The following is a 13,401-nucleotide window of genomic DNA, read 5'->3' on the forward strand; positions in this document are numbered from 1 at the left end:
TGTTAATATACCAAAGATGGTTAACAAAGAATTTAACACATATTTGTTACATATTTAAAATTTTATTTTGTTTTTCTATAAATGTATTACGATTTGATATGATATACTTTGATAAATAAAATCAACATAAAACATTTATAGACATTGTCGTCTAATGCCCATATGTTTCTTTTGCATGGGGAAGGAAAGTTGGCTCACCATAATGATACTAATATAGTCGTGTAATCGAAGTAGTACCCATATGATGAGCCAATACTTACCACAAGGACATCATAGTCCCCACATCGCGGAGGTGATGCCCTCACGATAAGCAATGTTTTATAGCCTCCTTAATCTTTTGGAAAGATTCTTGTAGGTCACGGCTATACTCATTGATAGCAAAGATCTTCCCATGTACTTTAAGTAGAAAGGGACTTTTAGGTCTTCCGTCTATGATCTCAAAAGGTGCCTCTTCCGTAGTAGTATGGACAGTATTATTGTACGCATACTCTACAAGCGGTAAGTAATTCTCCCATTGTGAGTGTTGATCTCCTTCTGTAACATAAGTCTTTAGTAGATCAAGAATTGTAAGATTGGCTATCTCACTTTGGCCATTCGTTTGTGGGTGATATGCAGAAGAAAATTCAATCTTGTACCTAGATTTTCAAAGAGACCTTTCCAAAAATTACTAGTCATTCTAAGATCTCTATTTAACAATATGGATGTTAGTAATCTATGGTGTTTGAAAATCTACGATACGAAGTGAGTTGCCATTTGGTGTGCCTTCATAGTCTTTTTGACAGGAATAAAGTGTGCTTGCTTGCTAAACCTGTCGACTAATGTCCATATTCTCGTATTCCCATGGATAGACTTAGGTAATCCAAAGATAAAATAAATGGATATACTCTCCCATGGTGAATTAGGGATTGGCTGTTAGGAAACATGACGTAGCTAAGTAGATGATTGAGTAGTTTACTTAATGGAGAGAGAGAATTTTCACACATGTGAGATTATAGAGTAGAGAGAGAGAGAGAGAGAACACATGATATAGGTGGTTCACCCAAGGTGGGCTACGTCCATGGGAAAGCAGCCACTCAATGGCTTTAGTGCTTCAAAACAAGAAGTAGATTACAAAGAGATTATACCCTTTTGGAGCTCTCGTCTTGCTTCACTCTCACCACCTCGCATCAACTTCACAATGCACCACAATGCTTCACAATCCGTTTTTGTGTGTAGAAGAGGCCTACTTTTATAGGCCAAAAGGGTTGTCCTCTCTAATGAGAGGCAGCTGTGTGTAGTCGCCCTTGTGTTGACAAGTATGACTTGGACTCTCCAATGCGCCCATGTGTGGCCACCCTTGAGAAGACAAGTCCATCTTGAAATTGACCAGCGGCCATCGAATTTGGCCATCGCCCACCGGCCATTGACTACCGGCCCTGGCCAATCGATCGGTTGTTTTTCAACCACTTTTTGGCTGCCGACCATAATATTCCGGCAAAAAAGGCCGTGAAAATTTTTGTTTTGGCAACAAGTGATTTTGCTTCACGCACGATGGATTCTCCTCATAACGGGGGCCTTACAAATGTGCATTTTTTATACAAAAAATTACAAGGGGTAAATCAGGCTCCATACTTAACAATCTACCACTTGGAGACTGATCTCCACACCAAACCTGTGACTGCTTTTTGTCCTGGCTTCTTATCCTTGAATGCCGATTGAAGATGAGCAAAAGCTCAACTTCTCCTTGTTGACCACCTTTGTGAACATGTCTCTGCAGGATTTTCACTTGTGCTGTCTCTCTTCCAAAAGTGTGTGTATGAAGTGATATATCACCTCAATGTGCTTTTTCCTTGAATGAAAGGCTGAGTTCTTCGCAAGATGGATAGTGCTTTGGCTATCACTGTACAAGACACAATTGTCTTGTTTGAATCTAAGCTCTTTTAAGAATCTGTGAAGACACATAATTGCTTTGCTTGCCTCTATCATTGCTACATACTCTGCTTTCGTGGTAGAAGGTGAGACCATATTAGATATTTTGGTAAGAATATCACATTAAACTCAAATTTAGGAATTCTGGCAAAAATTCACTAAAATGGGACAATTCTTCTTGTCTCTAGTTTTTTAGGAGAGGTGAACTCAGTCTAGGATGCACATTTTTTTGTCTCCAGCTCTTGAATGAAATGTAGTTCTTGGATGATGCATTTGCAAGTGTTATTTGTAGCCACCACTTTATATGGAGATATGCAACAACTATAAGACATATATTACATTTGAAGCTCAAAGTCTCACTCCTGCTTCATGCTTCTAGATTGATCCTTCTTTGGCATCTCGGGGGTTGTTTGGCAATGCATTTGTCATGAACCTCTTGGTGCAAGAGGAGAAGACTTACCTGTGGACATCTCTATTGGTACAAGCATCGCCTTTTGCGACAATACCTTGTGGGTTGACCAATTTTGACATCCATCATCGTCGGGACTTCTTCAACTACAACTACACACGATTCTTTGATGACTCTTTTCCCTACCTTGAGGTGGCTTAAAGTAATCCACTTTCTGTCAGCAAAAAGAAAAAGAAGGAACTTATTTACATGATTCTAACATCAAAAGAAGCAGGCAAATTTTCAATTTTAAGGCCGTGCTTCTCCCAAAACAAAGATTGTGACAAACATCGTCTTGAGGGTGAAAATGTAGGCTACAGATCCCTGCAAATGCATGAGTTTCAAGCTTTTGGATATTCTACTTGTCTCAAACATGGAGGCTAGTGTGTTGGGTTGTGGGTTGTGGGTTGAGTCTCCTTGCCAATGCTCAAGCCTCAAACTTGAGGGTAAGGCACAAAGCTCTAAAGTCTAAAGGAGAATTGCTTCTATCAAACATGAGGCATAGAGAGTTGGATTGTGGTTTGAGGCTCTTTTCCAATGATCAAGGCTCAAACTTGAGGGCGAGGCACAAGGAGCCAAAATGTAGAGAAGCACAACTTCTCTAATGTGACTCACCAAAATTTAAAAACATTGTCAGTTGTGGTGGTACCACCATGTTCCAAACATAGAAGAAATGACAAAACTCAAACTTTGAAATGAATAATAAGAAAATAAAAAGGGAAGGTTGATCGAGTTGCGGCACTGCCTTCAATCTACACTTTAATTTGAATTTTGAGCGGCTTCAAGATGACAACCGTCAGAAGATCTGATGCTTGATGATGAGCGTCTGGCAAGATCAAGCCACGAGGGGAGCGGAGCAGTGTGCCTCTCTAAAGGGGCTGTTGCAAGGGCTCAATTGAGATCACGTATGCTGTGAAGCTGCAAATGGAGGGGCTATTGCAAGGGCTCAAATGAGATCGCATATGAGAGCCCTTAGCCGAAGGTGAGGAGCAGTGGGACGACATCCAGAGGATGAGCACTGGTTCAACCTCATCGACTTTGAGGATGCCACCTTCATTGAGGAGGGCAAAGCGAGCTCGTCACTTGAGGTTGCTATGAATCATCAACCCGCTTCCACATGATGCTACTTACGGATCATCAGCCTGTTTCCACCTTCATTGAGGAGGGTGTTGCGAGCTCTTCACTTGATGCTTCTTCCGGATCATCACCCCGCTTCCATCATGATTATTTCATGCTGCAAACGCAACGCCTGAGATGAGTCGACTAGGCATCAACCATGGCCTCAAGATGGATGTGTGAGGCCTGTGCTACCTCATCCACACCTGTGCTCTCCTAGACCTTCCCCCTAGCCTCCACAATCTGTAGCTCCACTTTATGGACCCTGATCCAAACTTGCGCCATCTACAATCCTCCGTACTCTTCATTACCACCACCACCAACTTCTCGTCTCTACCTTCTCATCTAGCTACAATCCTTCCTACCTCTTCATTACCACCACCACCAACTTGTCAAATGTAACTTTCTATCACTCATCACATGTGACCATCATTACAATTGAGGCCCTGTTGTATTGCCAAACCCTATTCTTTTTGGACTTTTGAGAAAGGACATTTAGATGGGCCTTTTCAAACTTCTTGTGAAGCAACTCCCTTGAGTTGTGACAGCTTGGTCAAGTGTGTAGGAGGTCTTTTTACCTTGCACTAAGTGTTGCTAGCTATGCGGCTTATGGGGATCACTATTGTCTAGTACTCGATATCTTAGATTAACAACACGTCTTCTCTCAACACCAATCAACCAAGTGCCATCACCAGAACACCATCTTAGACCAGCACCATAGTCTTCTAATAGCAACAATAAAACTTAGTGACACCAAGAATAGGTATTGGGTCAAGAGGGAAGCATCTAGAGAAGAGCACCTCCACATAGAAAAAATGAGAAGATATCTACCCTTTGCTAAGATGTTTTGAGATAGCATCACCCCATGAGGGTGGTTGCCAAGCTTATAATTTCTTAACTTAAACCAAGAAAGTTTGTGATTGGTACCTATTAGCAAGCATGGAGGCTCAAACTTAAATCCGAGCCTCCATGCTTGTTCATTCTCATTGTGTATGTAAATGAGGGGGAAGCATGGAGGCTTGTGGGATCTGTACCTATTAGCAAGCATGGAGGCTCGAACTCCACACTTGTTCATGCTCATTATGTATGTACGTGAGAGGAAATCATGGATCCTATTCCTTCTCATTATATATGTAAATGAGGGGGAAGCATGGAGGCTTCTGGGATTTGTGCCTATAAGTACGCATAGAAGCTCGAACTTAATTTTGAGCCTCATGCTCATTATGTACGTAAATGAGGGGGAAGCTTGCTCATCCCCATCACATACTTGAATGAGGGGGAGTCTTTCTCTTACGGATTTAGATTATACTTTAAATAATAGCTTTCTATTAAGGCTCAAAGTTCATACCATTTTGCAAGAAAAATGGAGCTCATTTGCAAACTTCTAAAATTCAAGAACTTTCATTTTCTATAGTTTGACCTTTAAAATAGGATAACAATATCCTTTGTTCTTCCAAAAGACCCCTTACTTGTGAGTAGTCAAACTTTAGCATGTTAAGTTTTGAGCGAATTAGAGTTATTTTTTATGTAGCAATGAACAATATTAGCAAAATGCTTCCAAAATTTACTAAAACTTTAGCATGTCAAGTTTTGATTGAATTCGAGTTATTTTTCATGTAGCAATGAACAATATTACCAAAATTATTCCAAAATGTACTAAGACATTACGCTAACTAGAGGATCCTATTACATGGTTGGATCTTGTATATTGTCAAAATACCTCCAAAGGGGACTTGAATTTTTTCCATTTGTCCTAAATTGGTCTTATTATGGGAATTTTCAAATTGACCACATTCATGTAATTTGGTAATTATCCACTTAAAGTGAGAAAATACAAGGAAAACGTGTTGATTTATGGTTGGTAAATAGAGTGCAAATTGTAATGGATTGTGGTGTTGACAAATACCAAAAGTCTAGAGGATGCACTACACATGAACTCTTATAGATATTCCAAATTACATAAAACAAATGAAGATACAAATAAAGATATTGTTTAGAAAATTGACTTGTATAGTCACAAGAGAAGCTCCAAATAAATTCACTCCACGTTTGATACCACATCTATACTTTGATCCAAGTGTGGTTGATGTGCACGCATGAGACCTTGTTTGGCTTTTTGAGCATGCTTTTTTGGAATCTTAATTTTAGAAAATGGTCCTTCTTTTTTGGGTCTCCAGGACCAAAAAATTACATCTACAATTTTCCACACTTGGGGATCTTTATAGTTGACAACCCAAAAACCCTTCCAACAATTGTTGTAAGCTTGAGCATCTGTCATCCCACTCTTTCTTGCACAAGGTGCCCAATATTGGATCAACATTTTTTTTAAGTTTGGTGATGTAGGCTCATTATCAATGTCAATAGAGCCACTGCAAGAAAAGCTGGATAGATTTCTATTTCATTTGGAACTAGCATAACAAAGTCACCTTGATGCACATGACACATAGGGTCAAACTCTTCCCTTGGTCTATCTCCTTGATGCTCACAAAAATGGTCATTCAACTCCTCAAGGCCTAGGAATTGTTATGCTCCTTGTTGTAAACTCCTTGTAGTGCTTTGTAGGTTACCAAATTATTGAGTTTTTGGCCAAAAACATTCATACAAGACTCCGTCTGATATGCTTGGTTTTCCAGTCTCTTCAATTACCTTGCTCCAATAATCTATCACAGATCTATAATGCCGTGGTACATTTGAGACATTTCCTAAATTCTGCCAGAATTGTATATAGTTTTTCAACCCTGAAATCACCTCTACATGAGCCTTGACATATTCCACCATTAGTACACAAGGTGGATCTCCATGCGGTAGAATTGGCTTTCCTTCTATGTTTGTTTTTCAAAGGCATGGCATTCTATTAGGATATAAAGAAATGGTTCACTTTTTTTGAATGAATATATACACTAGAAGTTTCTCCCTCTTTGATAATCTAGGCTAAAGATGTTGGGCATTTTTCTCTGGGATATAGCTTGTTAAAGTAGTGGCTCTTGTGTAGGTTGGACAAATGGTGGACCTTGAGGCAAGTAGATTATAAGGATCTCAAAACAACACCTTGTATATTCAATCCTTCTTTGTGTATAGGTTGGACAAGTGGTTATTTGAGGTGAGTTAATTTGAATTTGGGTGGGATAGTTACATTGAACCAAGCTAGCTTCTAGATATTCTGAATTTAGGGGGATAGTTTCATTAAACACAATTCAAATCTAGGTGGAAATTTTTGAATAAAGGTGGGATAATCAAAGAATGTTGCACGTTATATTTGAAATTTCAATGGTAAAATTTAAAATTGGGCGGAGACTTTTGAAATAAAGGGGGAGAAATTTGAATTGAAGGTTGGACAAGTGGTGGACCTTGATGTACAACATCTGACGTACAATATATGATTCAAATGAGCCTAGCTTGGACTGTGAGAGACCTAGCTTGGATAGGTGATTTTCCATGTTCCAGTGGGGCCTAGCTTGGACACATGGCGGAGCTTGCTTCTATCCCATGTTTCAATAGAGTTAGTCTGGACAAGTGGTGGACCAAGTTTGGACGAGTAGCGGGCCTTGTTTGTACATTTGGTACACCTTGTTTCTCTAAAGGTTGAGCAAGTGGTCACCCTTAGGATTTAACCACACATTGTTTATGTAACCTAGCTTGCACAAGCGGTGAACCTTTGCTTATCTCCATGTTTCAAGGTAGCCTCGATTGGACAAGTGGTTTTCCAAGTTCCAATTGAGCCTAGCTTGGACACTTGGTGGAGCTTTCTTCTACCTTATATTTACAAAACTAGCTTGGACAAGTGGTGGAGATTCAAACTAAAACCCCCCATGTATAGCATACCATGGATTTTCCAAGTGGTGAGAAATAATATTGTAGCTTGGAGGTAGCTTGGACAAGTGGTGCGCCTTGTAACAAAATTCTCCATGTACAAGCACATCAAGGGTTTCCCAATTGGTGAGAAACAATATCATTCATGGTTGTCCCTACCTTCAAAAAGTGGTGGAGTTCTAGCTTGGACAAGTGGTTTCCCATGTTCCAATGGTGCCTATCTTGGACACATGGTGGAGATTTCTTCTATACCATGGTTCAATAGAGTTAGCTTGGAAAAGTGGTTTCCCATGTCCTAATGGAGCTTAGCTTGGACACATGGTAGAGCTTTCTTCCATGTAAAATGCATCATGATTTTCAAATTGGTAAGAAGAAATATTGTTCAAGGTTGTCTATAGCTTGGACAAGTGGTTTCTCTTTTCTTCTACCCATGTTTGAAGGGAACCTAGCTTGGACAAGTGGTTTCCCATGTCCTAATAAAGCCTAGCTTGGACACATGGTGAAGCCTGACTCTATCCCTTCTTAGTAGAGTTAGCTTGGACAAGTGGTGGATCTTGGAACTAAATCCTGCATGTACAACATATCATGGGATTTTTAAATTGTGAAAAACAAAAGTGTAACTTGGAGGCAACTTGGAGAGGAGATGGGCCTTGTTAAAAAATTATTCATGTGCAACATATTATCGGTTTTCCAATTGATAAGAAACAATATTGTTTAAGATATAACCTTAAAGGTTGAACATGTCATCCCTAGCTTGGACAAGTGGTGGAGATTTGTTTCTCTCCATGTTTAAAGAGATCCTCAATTGGACAAGTGATTTTCCAAGTTCCAATGGAGCCTAGCTTGGACACTTGGTGCAGGTTGCTTCTACCTTATATTTCAATAGAACTAGCTTGGGCAAGTGGTGGAGCTTGGAACTAAAACCCCCCATGTATAGCATACCATGGATTTTCCAAGTGGTGAGAAATAATATTGTAGCTTGGATAAGTAGTGGGGCTCGTAACAAAATTCTCTATGTACAAGCACATCAAGGAATTAGGAAGAGAATGGGGTGTAGGAGGGCCTCTTTAATTGGTAGTTCAAGGGAGTCAAACCTTTAGTATTAAGAAAGCAATCAAAGAAAAAATTTTGAATGCAAAGAAACAAAACGGCTAGTTTATTTGAATTCAAAATCTTCTTCCAAAATGAAATTTAAAATATAACGGGCAAAACCATATTATGTAACATATCTACGGAATGAGCCCAACGTGTAGATTGCACTATAACCTTCACTTGAATCAGAGACCATACATAGGAGTTATGGGAGACCAAAAATTATAAAATTTTCCATCCCCTTTTTTGGAGAGAAAAGTGCATCCTTTGACCACTCTTTCACCTCTCTTACACACCCACCATTCTTGCACACATGGTGTGCATTTATTTGTGAACATTTTAATTACCTCCATAATCTCATGCAAATAAAGAGGCCCTCCTAAAACCCATATTCTTCCTAATTGGTTTCCCAATTGGTGAGAAACAATATCATTCATGGTTGTCCCTACCTTCAACAAGTGGTGGAGTTCTAGCTTAGACACGTGGTTTCCCATGTTGCAATGGTGCGTTAGCTTGGACACATGGTGGAGCTTTCTTCTATCCCATGTTTCAATAGAGTTAGCTTGGACAAGTGGTGGAGTTTGGAGCAGAACTCTCCATGTACAACATATCATGGATTTTGCCAATGATTAGAAATAATATTGTAGCACATGAGGGCGCTTGGACAAGGAGTGAGCCTTAAAAGAAAAAAATTCATGTAAAGTACACCATGATTTTTCAATTGGTGAGAATAAATATTGTTCAAGGTTGTCTGTAGCTTGGACAAGTGGTCCATCTTTTCTTCTACCCATGTTTCAAGGGAACCTAGCTTGGACAAGTGGTTTCGCATGTCCTAATAGAGCCTAGCTTGGACACATGGTGAAGCGTGCCTCTATCCCTTGTCACTAGAGTTCACTTGGACAAGTGGTGGATCTTGGAACTAAATCCCGCATGTACAACATATCATGGGATTTTTACATTGTGAAAAACAAAAGTGTAACTTGAAGGCATCTTGGACAGGAGATGGGCCTTGTTAAAAAATTATTCACGTGCAACATATTATCGGTTTTCCAATTGGTAAGAAGCAATATTGTTTAAGATATAACCTTAAAGGTTGAACATGTCATCCCTAGCTTGGACAAGTGGTGGAGATTTGTTTCTCTCCATGTTTAAAGGGATCCTCAATTGGACAAGTGGTTTTCCAAGTTCCAATGGAGCCTAGCTTAGACACTTGGTGCAGGTTGCTTCTACCTTATATTTCAATAGAACTAGCTTGGGCAAGTGGTGGAGCTTGGAACTAAAACCCCCCATGTATAGCATACCATGGATTTTCCAAGTGGTGAGAAATAATATTGTAGCTCGGATAAGTAGTGGGGCTCATAACAAAATTCTCTATGTACAAGCACATCAAGGAATTAGGAAGAGAATGGGGTGTAGGAGGGCCTCTTTAATTGGAAGTTTAAGGGAGTCAAACCTTTAGTATTAAGAAAGCAATCAAAGAAAAATTTTGAATGCAAAGAAACAAAACGGCTAGTTTATTTGAAGTCAAAAGCTTCTTCCAAAATGAAATTTAAAATCTAATGGGCAAAACCATATTATGTAACATATCTACGGAAAGAGCTCAACGTGTAGATTGCAAATCTATAATCTTCGCTTGAATCAAAGACCATACATAGGAGTTATGGGAGACCAAAAATTATAAAGTTTTCCATCCCCTTTTCTGTGGAGAAAAGTGCATCCTTTGACCACTCTTACACCTCTCTTACACACACACACCATTCTTGCACACATGGTGTGCATCTATTTGTTAAAATTTTAATCACCTCCATAATCTCATGCAAATAAAAAAGCCCTTCTAAACCCCATCCTCTTCCTAATTGGTTTCCCAATTGGTGAGAAACAATACCATATATGGCTGTCCCTACCTTCAACATGTGTTGGAGTTCTAGCTTAGACAAGTGGTTTCCCATGTTGCAATGGTGCCTAGCTTGGGCACATGGTGGAGCTTTCTTCTATCCCATGTTTCAATAGAGTTAGATTGAAAAAGTGGTTTACCATGTCCTAATGGAGCCTAGCTTGGACACATGGTGGAGCTTTCTTCTATCCCACGTTTCAATACAGCTATCTTGGACAAGTGGTGGAGCTTGGAGCAGAACTCTCCATGTACAACATATCATGGGTTTTGCCAATGATGAGAAACAATATCGTAGCACATGAGGGTGCTTGGACAAGGAGAGAGCCTTAAAACAATTTTTTCATGTAAAATACACCATGATTTTCCAATTGGTGAGAAGAAATATTGTTCAAGGTTATCTGTAGCTTGGACAAGTGGTGGATCTTTGCTTCTACCCATGTTGCAAGGGAACCTATCTTGGACAAGTTGTTTCCCATGTCCTAATAGAGCCTATCTTGGACACATGGTAGAGATTGATTCTATCCCTTGTCAATAGTGTTAGCTTCGACAAGTGGTGGAGCTTGTAACCGAATCCCCCATGTACAACATATCATGCGATTTTTAAATTGTGAAAAAAAATAGCGTAGCTTGGAGGCAACTTGGACAAGAGACGAACCTTGTTAAGAAATTATTCATGTGCAACATATTACCGGTTTTCCAATTGGTAAGAAACAATATTGTTTAAGATATAGCCTTAAAGTTTGATCATGTCACCCCTAGCTTGGACAAGGGGTGAAGCTTTGTTTCTCTCCATGTTTAAAGGAAGCCTAGCTTTGACAAGTGACTTTCCATGTGCGAATGGAGCCTAGCTTGGACACATAGTGGAGCTTTCTACTAAGGAAAATAGGCTACACAAATGGTGGATCTTTTAGTATTTTCTCATGCCTAGTTTGTACATGTAGTACACGTAATTTCTCTAAAGGATGAGCAAGTGGTGACCCTTAGGATTTAACCACACATTGTTTATGTAGCCTAGCTTGCACAAGAGGTGAACCTTTGATTACCTCCATGTTTCAAGGTAGCCTCGATTGGACAAGTGGTTTTCCAAGTTCTAATGGAGCCTACCTTGGACACTTGGTGGAGCTTGCTTCTACCTTATATTTGAATAGAACTATCTTGGACAAGTGGTGGAGCTTGGAACTAAAACCCCCGATGTACAGCATACCATGGATTTTCCAAGTGGTGATAAATAATATTGTAGCTTGGAGGTAGCTTGGACAAGTGGTACGCCTCGTAACAAAATTCTCCATTACAAGCACATCAAGGGTTTCCCAATTGGTGAGAAAAAATATAATTCATGGTTGTCCCTACCTTCAACAAGTGGTGGAGTTCTAGCTTAGACACGTGGTTTCCCATGTTGCAATGGTGCGTTAGCTTGGACACATGGTGGAGCTTTCTTCTATCCCATGTTTCAATAGAGTTAGCTTGGACAAGTGGTTTCGCATGTCCTAATGGAGCCTAGCTTGGACACATGGTGGAGCTTTCTTCTATTGGATGTTTCAATACACTTAGCTTGGACAAGTGGCGGAGTTTGGAGCAGAACTCTCCATGTACAACATATCATGGATTTTGCCAATGATTAGAAATAATATTGTAGCACATGAGGGCGCTTGGACAAGGAGTGAGCCTTAAAAGAAAAAAATTCATGTAAAGTACACCATGATTTTTCAATTGGTGAGAATAAATATTGTTCAAGGTTGTCTGTAGCTTGGACAAGTGGTCCATCTTTTCTTCTACCCATGTTTCAAGGGAACCTAGCTTGGACAAGTGGTTTCGCATGTCCTAATAGAGCCTAGCTTGGACACATGGTGAAGCGTGCCTCTATCCCTTGTCACTAGAGTTCACTTGGACAAGTGGTGGATCTTGGAACTAAATCCCGCATGTACAACATATCATGGGATTTTTACATTGTGAAAAACAAAAGTGTAACTTGAAGGCATCTTGGACAGGAGATGGGCCTTGTTAAAAAATTATTCACGTGCAACATATTATCGGTTTTCCAATTGGTAAGAAGCAATATTGTTTAAGATATAACCTTAAAGGTTGAACATGTCATCCCTAGCTTGGACAAGTGGTGGAGATTTGTTTCTCTCCATGTTTAAAGGGATCCTGAATTGGACAAGTGGTTTCCCAAGTTCCAATGGAGCCTAGCTTGGACACTTGGTGCAGGTTGCTTGTACCTTATATTTCAATAGAACTAGCTTGGGCAAGTGGTGGAGCTTGGAACTAAAACCCCCCATGTATAGCATACCATGGATTTTCCAAGTGGTGAGAAATAATATTGTAGCTCGGATAAGTAGTGGGGCTCGTAACAAAATTCTCTATGTACAAGCACATCAAGGAATTAGGAAGAGAATGGGGTGTAGGAGGGCCTCTTTAATTGGCAGTTTAAGGGAGTCAAAACTTTAGTATTAAGAAAGCAATCAAAGAAAAAAATTTGAATGCAAATAAACAAAACGGCTAGTTTACTTGAATTCAAAATCTTCTTCCAAAATGAAATTTAAAATATAACGGGCAAAACCATATTATGTAACGTATCTACGGAAAGAGCTCAACGTGTAGATTGCAAATCTATAATCTTTGCTTGAATCAAAGACCATACATAGGAGTTATGGGAGACCAAAAATTATAAAGTTTTCCATCCCCTTTTTTGGGGAGAAAAGTGCATCCATTGACCACTCTTACACCTCTCTTACACACCCACCATTCTTGCACACATTGTTTTGCATCTATTTGTGAAAATCTTAATCACCTCCATAATATCATGCAAATAAAGAGGCCCTTCTAAACCCCATCCTCTTCCTAATTGGTTTCCCAATTGGTGAGAAACAATATCATTCATAGCTGTCCCTACCTTCAACATGTGGTGGAGTTCTAGCTTAGACAAGTGGTTTCCCATGTTGCAATGGTGCCTAGCTTGGTCAAATGGTGGAGCTTTCTTCTATCCATGTTTCAATAGAGTTAGATTGAAAGAGTGGTTTCCCATGTCCTAATGGAGCCTAGCTTGGACACACGGTGGAGCTTTCTTCTATCCCAAGTTTCAATACAGCTATCTTGGACAAGTGGTGGAGCTTGGAGCAGAACTCTCCATGTA

The sequence above is a fragment of the Adiantum capillus-veneris genome, chromosome 21, assembly GCF_014529385.1.
Source record: "Adiantum capillus-veneris isolate H3 chromosome 21, ASM1452938v2, whole genome shotgun sequence".
Taxonomy (NCBI): domain Eukaryota; kingdom Viridiplantae; phylum Streptophyta; class Polypodiopsida; order Polypodiales; family Pteridaceae; genus Adiantum; species Adiantum capillus-veneris.